We start from the raw sequence: 15,923 nt of genomic DNA, 5'->3' as shown, positions 1-15,923 counted from the left end.
CTGTAGCATCGAAAGGTAGCAACGAAGCGATGGAAAACTTAAGATAGCGTTGCAGATGTATCTACTAAAGTACGTTTATTGGGCAATTAACTAAATGTTTATTGTTCAACCAACTATGCATAAGCCAAAATTTTTATATCTAACCCAGCATTTACACATACAAGTTACTTGCATGCAAGTTTGTATAATATTAATTGTCAATTAGTTTTTCGAAATGTCAAATTACTTGCTATTATGACGTAGGCGTTTAGCAAGTTAATTTTTGAAAATGTCTTTGAGAAGAAAACAACTAGCAATATATAATTGTTCATAAATTTTAGAAACCATAAGTTTGCTAAGTTTAATTTTTTCAAAACAAAATTCAAAAATTTTAAATTAAAAAAAAAAAAAAATCAAAACAACAAATTTTTTTTTGTGAATTTCTCAATATGTCAAATTACTTGCTCAAATTACTGGCAGCAAAATTTTCTTGCAAGTTGAACTGCAAGTAAACAAGCAAGTAGAAATATTTCAATGTGTTAGTAAAATTTTTGTATGTATTGCAACTTTCTTGCAAGTAACTTGTACGTGTAAATGCTGGGTAAGTAAACCAGAAAAAACTATGCTAATTTGACATATTTTTAGCTCAGTTCTTAAGAAGATTATCTCTATCATTAAGACTATTAAGATTTCGCCTTGAACTAATACCCATTCAATGTGTCAAATATTATTGTGCTACATTACTGTATTTGCTATTAAAGAATTTACAAAGTTTCAATTTTTCTTAAAAAGTTTCCACGCAGCTTTAAATAAAATTAATGTTAAGAAAATAAAATTTCATATTTATATTTTTATATTGAACGTATATTTTATTTGTAATATACATTTCTTTTTTCTTCCACCAAATACAATATTCAATAATCGTGATTAATTAATATAATTAATATTATTAAAAAAAAATTTTTTTTTTTATTTTAATGATACATGTGCAACATGTTAAAATTTTCATTTTAGATATTTTTTTTTTGGATTTTCTCCTTTTATATTATTTTGTTAATCTTTCGTATAATTTTACTTAAATATTTATTTTAATAAATTTATATGTGTATGAATAAATAAAAATATTATATTTATTTTGCGAAATAGCAAATTTTTTAAAAAATAGTTTTAATAAAAATACACATTTCTTACATAATATTATAAAACAAAGATTTTTACACAGCAAAATAAGTTTTACAACAATAGAATTGTATATGTATGTACATGATTTCAGTATGTCGCTTTTTTTTTGTCGTCATATAACGTTAAATTCAATTACATATCAAAATATTTGATATTTTATAGGTTATCAAAATTTTTTTTCATTTTTGACATAATTTTTGACTATTCCATATTCATAATATATTTTTCTGTATTGCAAATATTTTATGATACATTACATAATACATATTAAAAAATTCAAATTTAATGTTAATTAAATTCATCAACTATTTATATGTATATTTTCTAAAGAATTCTCACTTACGGTATAAAGTTATGTTAACGATTACACTTACGTTAACGTTTTAGTTTTTTCACTTGTTTCATATTTGTTTCCGTTTGAATAAACCAAAATGGCTATAACATTAGTATAGAAATTCTATTAACTTTTTTCTAATTAATTTTGACAATTTTTTTTTTCTAATTTAATTTAAAAATATTATGAATTTTGTGTATACTAAAGAAAAACCTTTCCTTGACCTTTCGTTTACAAAAAAAAAAAACATTGCTATATTTTTAATTGCTGTTACTTTACTGCTTTAATTTTTAGTAAAAAGTTGACATAAATGTCAAAAAATAATTCATTATTTTAATAATTTTTATAATTTGATAATATAATAAATTTGTACAGAAAAAGTCGAATTACGTTAACATAATATTTTGGTTAACTAATATTTAAAGCAAAAATTCAATAAAATTAAATAATAATTAATCTGAATTTGCAATATTTGGTCATGAAAATACATAACATTAATAAAGAGGACTATTATTTTACATATAACAGGTTTTTTTCTTTATTGACGTGAAATTAAAAAATGGATAAACCAAAAACTTTAAATATATAACTAAGGGTTCAAAAAAATTTTTACGTAAGACGATAACGAAATTTATATGTCAACTTTATGAATAGTAAATATTAATATTGTTTTTAGCACTCTCTAACAGTGACTCACTGCACTATTCCATATAAATGTATTTGTATAGTGAAATTCTGTTCTATTAGGCTATTGATAAAATAGAAACATATTCATTTTGTGAGATCTTTAGAAAAAATTGATATATAAATAGAAAAATTAGCAATATAGAATAGAATAAGACTAAATTTATTATAAGACTAAATTTATAGCCAAAAAAATTAATATAATTATATAAATAATAAAATATGTACATATATGTGTAATGCTCTAAAATGACATTTTGATTAACTTTATTTTTAATTTACTTTTTTGTTTATACAAATCTTTTTTAGTATTTCAATTAGTTTACACACAATTAAAAAAATTTTTGTGTTATATAATTTAATATTAATTTAAGTCTGTTATACATTTGTGTTTTGTTATATGTATTTTGTTATTATTTTCATTTTTTTTTTTCTTTTTGTTTTAGAATTTAATTCTATATTATTGCATACATTTATATTTTATATATTTTATAAGGATATATAACAATTTAAAATTGCGGTATTAATTTCTTTTATAATATTTTTATTTAATTTTTTAAATTGAAAACGAGAATGAAAAAATATTAATAAAATTAATGTGAAAGCATGTTTTTTAAAAAATATAAATATTAGAATTATTTTAATTTTTCTAATCATTTAATTATTTATTTTATTTTTTTCGATCTTTTTAGCTTTTAATTTAAATTCTTTATAGTTATATTTTAATTATTTTTTTTAAAGACATGTGTATTACATTAGAAATATAATTAATTTTTTTTTGTTTTCTATTAATCAGTGGGACTTTTATTTTTTTTTATGTTAAAATTTATTAAGATTTTATTCATTTAAATTTTATACCGATTATATTATATAAATACAGAATATGAGTACATATATATAAGAAAATAAATGTATTTGAAATAAAAAAAAATAATAAAACAAAAGCTAAATGATCGAATCAATTTAATATTTGGTATGATTTTTCGAATTTTTTTATGTATTTGTTTTTTTTTCGTGGTTTACTGATCAATTTTTTAATTGTATACAAAAATTTGGTTAAAAAACATCGTTGTAACATTTAATTTGCTGATTGTAAAAAAAAAAACGATATTTTTATTATTAATCTTATATTGCATATAATAGGGCGTATTTTGACATTATACAGGTAATATGTATATTAATCGGTGAATATAACCGATTTTATAAGCAATATACTTTTAATATATTTAAATAAAATAAATTAATATATAATTTTGAATTTGTTTATTCTTTAATCCAATCAAACGTCATATCTGTATTTTGCGAAAAACATTAGTGACATTTCATAAAAAAATGTCAAAATTACTCAATCATTTTGACAGACATCCAAAATACAGTTAATGACTGATTATTATTACAAAATTCAGCTTATATTATGTTATATACATAATATGACAACTGTTGAATTACATGTTTATAGAAATAGAGAGTTGTTTTATTGGATTTTGAATTTTCAGGGAACATTTATTAGAAAAAAATGTTAGGTTTTTTCATAAACGCAATATATCGTGATATATTATAATAAAAGCTTCACTATATTTGTGTTACTAATCTAATGTGAAAAACACAAATGTTGCTAATCTACTTTATTCATAAACATTGCTGAACTTTAACAATTTTATAGAATTGTTAAAAATATATTGCTTTGAAAAATATATTATATCAGATTTTGTTTTCCAGTATTGCGTTTATGAAAATCTCTATTATGTTGGGTTACACAAAGATAGTAATATGGTTTTATCAGTAAATAATTAAAATAATTAATTAAAATTTTTTGATAATATATTATCGAATAATTTATATAATATGTTCCCATAATTAATTGGCTACATGTAAGAAAGAGAACATGGAAAAAAAAATCATAAATTTACTTTAAAGTATAAAACATTTTTATAATTATAAGACAAGAGAAACTTATTATTTCTTTTATATTTTTTGTTTTATAATTAACACTAAATATTTAACATTTAAGATTAAAGTGTAATTTTGTTTTTTTTTTTTTTGTTTTCAAATATTGTGAATTTGTTTATTTGGACTGATTGTCTTTATGTTTTATGTTAAAGTTGAAATGTTTTAATTTCAATTTGTTTGCATTTTTTTTTGTTAATTTTTTTATAATTTGTTTTTTTTTATATTATATTTTATTACTAAAAAATATGAATTATTATATAGGGTGTCGATTTAATTTTTATTAAAATTAAATATATATTTCATATTTCGAGAAAATTGAAATAAAAAAAAAATTCTATAGCGTTTTAAATATTTTATTAAAAAAAACAAAATGTTTTAATTTTTTTTTTGTATTTTTTTTTTTTTCATTAAGGAACTTTTTGATACATAATACATTTTTTTTAAGTTATTATTTTCTTTTTAATTTTATTTTTTTTTTAATAATTTATTTATTTATTTTATTTTTAATTTATTATTTAAATTTTAAATGCTTTATTAGCAGATGCTTTTATATACTAAAATTATATTTTGTAATTTTCTACATTCCATCAAATATATAGTTTTAATTATAATTCACATTTATGATTAAAAAAATGTATATATGTATTTGTATCCATTGCCAAAATTACACTAACATAATATTATATATTAGAAATATATATATATATTTGTACATATATATTTAAATGTCTGTGACTTCAAAATTGTAGTAATATTATATTATTACGTAATTCAGCAATTATAACTCTGAAGCTGAATTGTATTTTAATTCCAGATAACTGTAATTTTGACTACCAAGTAATTCAGCAATTACAAATAATAAGTTGAATTGTGTTTTAATCCTAAATAACTGTAATTTTTATTATTACCCAATTCAGCAAATACAATTAATAAGCTGAATTGTATTTTAATTGCAGATAACTGCAATTTTGATTACTACGCAATTCAGTAATTACAATTCATAAACTGAATTGTATTTTAATTCCAGAAAATTGTAATTTTGATTACTATGTAATTCAGCAATTCTATATCTTAAGCTGAATTTTGTTTTAATACCATATCACTATAATTTTGAAGTCAGGAAATATATTTTGGATTATTTATATATTAAATATACATTATAAATGTATTAATAGATTTATATTGTCAATACTTTTATTCGCGTATAATAATAATATTATATAAATTATAAAAATTAAATATTAAACTATAAAAATTGTGTTAAGAAAAATTTTTTTTTAACATTTTATGTTAAATTTTTGTAAAATTCAGAATATTTTTTTGATTTTATGTAAAATTTTATTTTGTAAAATTTTATTGTTTTTTCTTGTGTTTTAAATTTTATTATAAATATATGGTTATATATATGTAATGTATACCATAATAAATTTTATTATATTAAAAAAGCTGCATTTTTTCTTTTGTGTAATAAAAAATAATTCTTTCTTTTCTTGTTAATTATGATTTTGTACGATTTTTATAAATTATTAGACGTTATTATAAAGTTGTGACCTTAATATTTCTGTTTTCAATTATAAAATTTACTTTGTTGTTCAAAATTTTTAAGTTGGCAAAAAATAGAACAACAAAAATAGTGCCATTTACTAAATTAATGTAAATCAAACGTCAACTTAATTTATTTAACAATACAATTTTTATTGCTGTATAAAATAAATTGCAGTCTTATTTGACATTGACGTTTACGTAAACGGCCTATGTATTTTATAATTTGTTTTTTTGTTAACTTTAGAGTTAAATTAGAGCGTCTACCAAAATGCCAATCTAACGAAAACTTCACTTATTCGTTAATACTGTTTTAATAATTGAATAAGTCAATTGGGCGCTAGATCTAAATTTTGGCAGATGTTCCTTTGATTTAAAATAAATTATTTAAATTGTTTATCAAAAGAAATACATATAGATTTGTGAAATAAAATTGTGAAAATAATAAGACATAATTTGTATAGGACAATAGAAAATATGTAAGATTCTCAAACAGTATTTTGGAGTTCAACTTAGAATTTAACATTATTTTTTAATATATTGATAATTTCCACAATATTGGTCATATTTTATTTTTTAATATTGCTTATATTTTGTAGTTTTTAAAATTCGGGATAAGTCTAATAATATTAAGTTTGCTTGCATTATTTACAGAAATTTAATTTTTTTAACTCTTATACTCAGTTCGTTTCTTTTTAGTTGAGAACTTATAATGGAATCAATGGAATTATACAAACAAAATGTTTTCTTCACAAATTGAAAAATGTCTGTCACATAACAATTATAAACAATCGATTATTAGGTATTGACGTAATGTAGGTTAATAGAGATGGGTTAAAATGTAGGGCTTAGTTATATGGAAGTCGATTTGTACTAAATCGAAATTTTTAATTGGAATGAGAATAAAATTGGAAATAAAATTTTATACTAATTGAATATTCTATTATAAAAATTGCGGTAATAAAGCAAGGAAAGAAAGTTTTTCGAAATATTAGTACGATTTAGGAAATGTTCAAAAATTTAATTTTAATTATATTTTTGTGATTTCATATTTTTTGTTTGAGAAAAATATTTTTTCAAAAAAAAAAAAACAAAAAAAAGGGACTCATATTTCCTGTAGTCCTAATTATCAAAAAAATTGCAAAATATTAATCACCAAAAAAAGAAAATCACAAAAAAAAATAATTCAGCAAAAATATTATTTAAAATCCAAATTTCCAAACACATATATTAACCATTATTATTTATTTATTATTAAGATTAAATTTTTTATTAATTTTTATTTACATAAATTTGAAAATAATTTAATTATGTGTTCATTTTATGTGTTTTTTTTTTCTTTGCGTATTTAAATGTATTTTTATTAAGTGTTTTATTTTGAATGTATATAATTACATTTTATGTATACAAACAGCCAGAGAAACTCTAAAAAATGTTAACTGATCTTTGTCATTTATATATATCTATGTATATGTATATATATGTTTTTTTATTTATTTATTTACTTTTTACTTATTTTTTTTTAAGCCTATAAATGAAATTATATAATATAGTAATAATATTCATATATAAATAAAATATGTTTTTACATATAAATACAAATTTATATTTATATATATTATTCATTTATTTTAAAAATTCCATGCATTTAAAATTAAGAGTAATATTTTAGCTTTATGTACACACTAAATATATATATATATATATATATATATATATATATATATATTAATATATATATATATATATATATATATATATATATATAACGTTTCATCTAAGCAATATTTTACCTAAATTACATTAAATTGTTATCGCAAAATATTACGTAATTAAGTTATATTAAAAATAATATGTATACGTGCATTTTTAATATCATATTATAATATATTTATAATATAAAAGTTGCATATAATATAAACATATTTTACTATTTATTGTAATATTGTATATAAAGATATGCAACTGTACAAAATAAATATTTAGTGTATACATTCGTGTATGTACAAAGTATATATTATGTTTATATATATATTCTAAGATATATAAGACATGTCAATATATATCTTCTATATCAGTATATGATATATTAATATATACTAAAATATATATAATATCATATATATATAATAATATATATATGATATATACATATATATCGGCAAATATATCAGTATATATCAGCATATAATTTATATATATCACCATATATCAAAATATTTTATATAAATATAATGAATTTGCGAATTTAGCTTTTGATGATGATTTTTTAAATTATTTTACTTTCTATATATATATATTTTTTTATATTAGTTTTAATTAGAATGTATGTTAAATTTTTGTTTGCTTGTTTTTTTTTATTTTAATAATTTGTGTTTGGTGATTTTATAAGTTAAGTTATTTTTTTTTTATTTTTTTTTTCCTATAGACTAGAAATCATAATATTATTTAATATTGTACGATTACAAGTATACATGTAATTTTTATTTAAATATTTTATGTTTTTGTTTTTTTTTTCTTGTCTTTTTTCTTCGCTTTCTTTCTGTATATATTTATATATTTATTGTTTAAGAGTAAAAATGATAGTGATGAAATTATTAAAAATCAAATAAAATTGATTGATAAAGAAATTAACGATTATATAAATTTTAAAATTAAAAGTAATTATATATTTAAATTTATATAATTTAAAATAAATTCATAATTTTCTGTCATACGTTAGGTTTGATACACTTTTGAAAAATATTAAAATATTATTTTTCATTATTTCTTCTTTTTTTCTTTTATAATAATAAAATATAGCTATGTACCATTGTTTTTTTTTGAAATTTAATGAATATCCTTACAACGGATATGTTATTATGAATATTTTGTATATGTAATACGCTGATTTTATTTTATATAATGTAAATAATTCCACCATGAGTGCTTAATTAATAAATTATTAATATTTTTTAAAATACCAAATCAAGAAATACAATATAATTAAATAGGCAATAAATATACATATATATTGTTTATAATTATGTATTTCCTATATACATAAACCATATATATACATATATTTATTGTTACATAATATATATATCGTTTATATATAAAGGAAATACTTATAAATAAACAAATTGAAATAGATATAACTAGTTACAATATTAAACACAATTTCTAGTATAATCGATTAATTAGTAATTATTTTGCCATCACTATAATTTTTACTTTTATAACTACATGCATATGTTATTTTTTCGACTATGTATTATTTTAAAATTTATATAAAATTTATTATATTATGACAATTTAAAATTTATATATATATGTTAGTATACTTTTATAATATTATCTTATATTATTGTTTTATTTTTATAATAAATATATAAATGGGTTTTTGATGTTTTTGCTGTTTTTTTGCTGTTGCTCATATTGAGTAATAAATTAGTATTTTGTTTTTTGTTTTAGCTTTATTTCAGTTTTTAAGATTTTACAGCGTTATTTTATTATTTATAAAATAATAATAATAAATATGTAATTTTTTTTAAGAAGCTCCATGGAACTGGAGAAAAATTTTATTTTTTTGGGCATTTAACTTATTTTTTTTTTTGTTTCTTTTTTGTTAACTCTAAATTTCACATCACAAGTTGAAGAAGTTTGGAAAAAATAATCAATGTTGTATATATATAGATATATATGTATGTATATGTATATGCATGTATAAATTAATTATATAAATTAAAATTTTTTTTTGTAATATTTCTTTTAGTAAGAGATTAATTAATTTTGAAAAATCATTTTTGTAATTTATATTCGAAAAAAAAAATAATTCAACAATTTTTTTTTTGAATTTAATATAAATTCAAATTTAAAATAATTTAAAATATTATACAATTTAATGATTAATTATTAAATTTCTGCAATTTATGATTTCATGGAAATTTCATGGGAAATAATGAAATTTTGTAATTTAAAATTGCAATAAATAATGTGTATACGTTACAGTAGAAATTAAAAGAATATTTTATGATTCTATGTAATTAAATTCAGATTTTATTTTTATTATTTAAACTCAGGTATATTATTATTGTATAATGTATATTATAAAGGTTAACCGTATGCTTTGAATATATGTAGAAAACTAAATTATATTTCACATATGTTGTTATTATTATGAAGAAAAAGAAATGTTGCCAGTTTATAAAAATAATTTAGCAGTTATTAAAAGCATTGAATATATTATAATTTATAATTATAAAAGTATTCCCAATTAATTAAATAAAATAAGAGAGAATATTTTGTATTTACTGCAATTTGAAATTAAAAATTTTACTAAAAGAAGCTTTTGGAAATTTGCCAAAATATCGTTTGCAGTCTTTAAAATTGCAATTTTTTAATTATAGCAATTTGAAAATTTTTTAAATAGTTTTTCAATAGTTTTATATCTATTAAAACATAATTTTATATTTAAAAAAAAAATCTTAAATTAATTAGAATTTAGGTAAAAAGAAATAATTTTATAAATTTAATACAAAAAACATATAAATGATAATTTAATATATACATACATATTTTACTCGTTTGCTGCAACACTGACATAACTCAAAAATTTGCACATTTTGAGGAAAACGACGAATTTAAAATTGTTAGAATTAATATATTTTTCGTGTTATAGCATTATTTTATTGTAAGCAATAATTTTAAAGCTAGATAAATAGTAGTTTTGCACAAAAAAATAAGTGTTTTAATTAGCTCTATATATATATAACTCAGGGATCGTATATTTTGAGTGTTTTAGAGATCGTATATGTCACTGTTGCAGCAAATGAGCAATTTTATTAAAAATTTTTATGTTACATAATATGTAAATGTGTGTTTTTTTTTTATGCTTTTTAAAGTATTTTAACTCAAAAAGAAAATTTTTGATAACAAATAACGACACAGTCGTCAACAATTTAAAAATAAAACAAAAAATTGTTGTTGTTTGGGAAAAAAAATTATTTTTTTTTTTTTCAATTTTTTTTTTGTGTTTTATAGCATTTTATAGCATTTTATTTTCATTCTTGTTTTTGTTTTTAGTTTAAATCAACCGGTTATTAGACTTATTTTTTATTAATTAAATATTTTTTAATAGCATATTTTTAATAATTTTATTTGCTTTATTTAAATTAATATTTTGTTTTGTTTTCTTTTATACTTTAGAATATCTTTTAATTTAATTTTTTTTTTTTTTTTGCTTTTCTGATATATATGTATAATGTTGTTTTTAAGAATTATTTCTAGATTGCAGTTTTAATTTAATTAATTAATTCAAAAAAAAAATTAAAATTTAATTTCAATTAATTTTAAAAATCAAATTTAAAAATTTGAATTTTTATTATAATATAAAAAAATGTATTTAATTAATTATTTAAAAAAAAAATTAAAATTTAAATATTAAATTTAAATTTGAAAAAATTCTTATATTGCCACATAAATGAAATTCTTAAGTAAAATTGTTTTAAAATAAAAATATATGTAGTTTGTAATCGATAATGGTCTTTTGATTCTTTTGCATCTAAATCGATATTTCAATTAACAGAAACATATAAAATTAACTTTTAGTGCTGTTAACACTTGATGTTTACTGATACATCTTGTAGTGTAAACGATAATAATACAAAAAAAAAAAAATGTCACGTAAATAATAATGTCAATTTACTGTCTTGTTAATATTGTTAAAATTTTTTGGCATTTTTATAATGAAAAAAAAATTCAATTATTGACTTTGTTTTTTGTGCAAATTGGAAAATATTGAAGAGGATAAATTGATTTTATTTAATGAAATTTAATTCTAGGAAAAATTCAAATACACATGCAAAAAATTTTTTTTAGCATAAATTGTTGATTGCTATTTGGTGATCGTACCCGATTCAACTGTTATCGATCGACATTAATTTGACATTATCGATTGCACCTTATTTTTGTTTTATAATTATCTCATGGTAAAATAATTATTTTAATTCATAAATTATAAAAAACAATATCTTTATTCTTATATAATACGATTGCAATTTAGAAATTAATTTCATTTTTTTTTTAATGTACATTTATGTATTTTTAAATTTAATTTTTATTTTATTATATTATTTTTTTTTGTTTTGTTTTAATTATACGCTAAATTTAAATTAGTAAGTTTTTGTTTTTTGCTTTTAACTTTTCTAGTTTATTTATATATAATTATAATTTTTATATTTTGCCAAACTATAAATGAGTAAGATGTCTTTATTCATTTTGTTATATGAATTTTATTTTTGTTGCTTTTTTTAAACATTTATTTTTTTATGATAATTTTTTTTTCTTTTTTTTTTTGGAGTATCATATATAAATTTACACATAAATATTTTGGAAATAACACATATATTTTTTTTTTCATTTAAATTATACTCTTATTTTTTGTTGTTTTTAAGTTTATTTTTAATTTGCCACTCAATTTTTTTTTTTAATTTTTTTAATTTTTTACATTATTACGCTTGTTTTCAATTATTATTTTTTTGTTTTTTTTTTGTTTTCATGTTAATTATTAGCTAGAAAAAAAGTTTTAGGTGGTTTAAGTTACAATATTTTTTTTTTTTGGGTATTTTTTTCTTGTTATTTTAATTTTCTTTTTAATTTTATGCACAAGTATGTATATATGTATATACAATAGTTTCAATAAATATTTATTTTTTATACTATTTAAATATATTTATTATATGTATATATATATATATATATATATGTGTGTGTATACTATTTAAGTAATAAATATATAAGTAATAATTATATATGGTAATTATAAGAGTAGCAAAAAACAAAAAAATCAGTACACAAAGGCAAGTTTTATGATTACATAAATACATATTATGTGTATGTATATATTATGTAAGTAAGTGTATATAATATAATATGCAAGTATTTTAGTTTGTTTCTTTCATAGTTTTTCTTTTTTTTTTCTTTTTCTAATATTTTATTGTAAGAATAATTTTATAATATAAATGTATTTATAGTAAATATTACTAATTTTTGTATAGTGTAAACTGGGAAAAAAAATTAAAAAAAAAAATTTTAAAAAATTAATTTAATAATAATTTGGAATAATGAAAAATAAAAGAATTTAAAAATATAATAGAAAATTGAGTTTAGATTTTTAAAATTAATTTAATAATTTAAGTTAATTAATTTCAGTATATTTTTCGCCTCATATATAAATGCTTCTTAATTTTGATTCCATTTCATTAATCTTTGCAATATTGTAATTTAAAAAAAATATATATAAATATGTTGGTACGTTTTAATTATTCAAGGATACTCGAATCCTTCTAATTAGTAGAAAAATAAAATTATAAATAATTAAAAATTATTGATTATATTTCGTTATTTTCGAATAATATTTTGAATATGACATTACTCAACAATAAATAATTAATAACAATAATTCATCATTAATATTTAAAAATATTGAATAAAATTTTAATATAATAATACCAAAATTAATTATCACTAATATTTAAAAATAATAATAATAAAAATTTAAAATAAATTAAAATTATTAGTAAAATTATAATAGAATACACAAAATTGATTAAATTAAGTTTAATATAAGGTAAAAAAATATTAAAAACTTTATTTATTTATTACAACTGCCCTAAATTACATGACTTTTATATATAATGAATAATTTAGAAAAATTCAAATTAAAAGAAAATTTTATTTGCTATATATAAAATTCATTACATCGCCTCAAAACCAATGAAAATTCATAATTCTAGGAGTTTTCTCTAATAAATGAAATTAAATTACATAATTAAATTTAATATTTTATTTTTGGTAAAAAAATCTCTTTGAATATAAAAATTTAATCGTAAAAATTATTTAAAAATTATTAATTAATAAATAACAAAAAAAAAAAGAGCATTTATCATTTAATTAAAGCTTACAATCAAGCTTCTATTAGTGTTTTAATTCAATATGTCCGGCTTTCAGTCCAATTAGATGAGTTCTCAAGTATCTTCTATTAGGAAAAAATAAAATCCGTAAAATTTAAAAAAAAATTGTTCTTAAAAATTTAATAGAAATTTTTATAGAAAATGGTAATATATTTTTAATAATGATGCCCATAGAAAATAATAGAAGAAAATCTTAAAATGAGTTTGAAAAAGAAATCGAATTTCCTTTTTTAAATTCCTTTTTTTTTATATGTATTTAAAAATCAATTATTCAATTGACTTGTTTTAGTAGCTTATTTTTAGTAAGCATTTATTCTTGTTGAGGAAAAAAATTTTTTTTCTGATTATTAATTTAAATGGTGAGTATTTTTGAAAATGCAATTTGCTTTTTACTATTTCTAGCTTACAACTTAATTAACTTAAGGAGCAAAAGAAATACAACTGGCAAAAATTTTTTTATGTTTGCTATTTGAGTAAAAAAGAATGCTTTTGCAGTTTTAATAAAATTAAAACCAGCGAATGTTAAAGATCTTGCAGCTGTAAAAATATTGTCAGAACGATTACTGCATTTTCAAAAATACTTTTTTGAAACACAGTTCGTGTATTGTACTTAATTATCAAATATTATTTGCAAATTAAGTATCAAGAATAGAACTGAATTATCAATAATATAATGATGCTTCATAAATTATTATAATTTGAAAAGTAAAGAAAATTAATTAAAATTAATGGGTCAAAAATAACAGAAAACATAAGCTCTAAAAACTGAAATTTTTGGGATAGATTAAAAAAATTTTTTTTTTTAATAAATATATTAGAAATAAAAAAATAAAAATACAAGTTTTTATATATTTTTTTTTTGTTTTTGTTTTTATTATAATAAATTTAAATAGTTTTGTTTCAAAAAAAAAAAAAAAAAAAGTCTATTTAAACATCTAAATTAAATTTTATTATTATTTTTTTTTTTTTGTAATGTTATTCACATTATATATGTATATACAAATCATTTTTTTTTATACACATATATATATATACATATTATGTATAGTATTTATTTTTAATATTATTACTTTTTTTTGTTTTTGTTCATAAATATAAATATATATATAAGATACCGTAATATATGTTAACTTTTCATTTTAAATTTTATTTATTTCTTTCTTTTTATATTCAATTAAATTTTAATTTAATGTTTTTTATGTATAATATTCTAAATTTTTTTTTTGTTTTGTTTCTCAGAAATAATTTCAATTGATTTAAATTTCTCAATTTCTTTTTTCATAAATTTTCGGTAATATATAATATTTTTTTAATAATTTGTTTTTTCTTTCAATTTTTTTAATTTTTCAAATTATATTAGAATCATTTTTGAAATGTTTTCTTTACATATACATATGAAATGTTTTAGTTATTTTTTTTTTTTGAATTTTTCATTTTTTTTTTTTTATTATTATTTGAATTAATAATTTATTAATTATAAATTTATTTTTAAATAGTTTTTAAAAATATTTAAAAACAGTATGTTTTCTTTTCATTTTTATTTTTTTTGCTATGAACCCATTGGGTTTAAGTTAAAACTGCACCACTTATGCCCATCGCTTTTAATATTTTTTATATTTCTTTTATATATTTTGTATATTTATTTTTTTATGTTTTACTAAAATAAGAGAAGAAGTCAAACAAAAAATAAAAATAAAATTAAAATATTTAAATATATTCATTTTAATGTTATTCAAATTTTGAAATAACACAAAATAGATAATGATTATATTAAATGTTAAAAACATAATTTTGATATGTTAAAAAATATTATTTTGGGAAAATAAGATTATATTTTTCAAAATAATTTTTTTTTTTTTTCTACAATTAATAAGAAAAATACAATTAAGTAAATATTTTTCGGAAATAAATAAATTATTAAACCATATAAAATAAGAATTAATTACAAATTTTTATATTATAAATAAATTAATTTCAAAAAAAAAAAAAGGTTCAAATTACCAACCATAACAAACCACGAATAAAAAAAAATGTATTAATAAAAACCTGGAGACCTAACACTAATTATTGAAATGCGATTATAAAAATATGGTTTTAAACATTAGGATTTATATTTAATAAAAATCCGACATTTTTTATTCTATTTTAATTTTAAATATTATTAATTGCACGCAGAAATTAATTTTATGAAAAGTAATTGGTAAAAAAAAAAATCAACTTACATAATATTACTAAAATATTACTAATATTTTTTTTTCTTTTTTCGATTAGCGATTCGAAAATAGAAAAAAAAAACA

The sequence above is a fragment of the Condylostylus longicornis genome, unplaced genomic scaffold, assembly GCF_029603195.1.
Source record: "Condylostylus longicornis isolate FDR11 unplaced genomic scaffold, ASM2960319v2 ptg000077l, whole genome shotgun sequence".
NCBI classification, from domain to species: Eukaryota; Metazoa; Arthropoda; class Insecta; order Diptera; family Dolichopodidae; genus Condylostylus; species Condylostylus longicornis.
Note: the sequence above shows the minus strand (reverse complement) of the source record.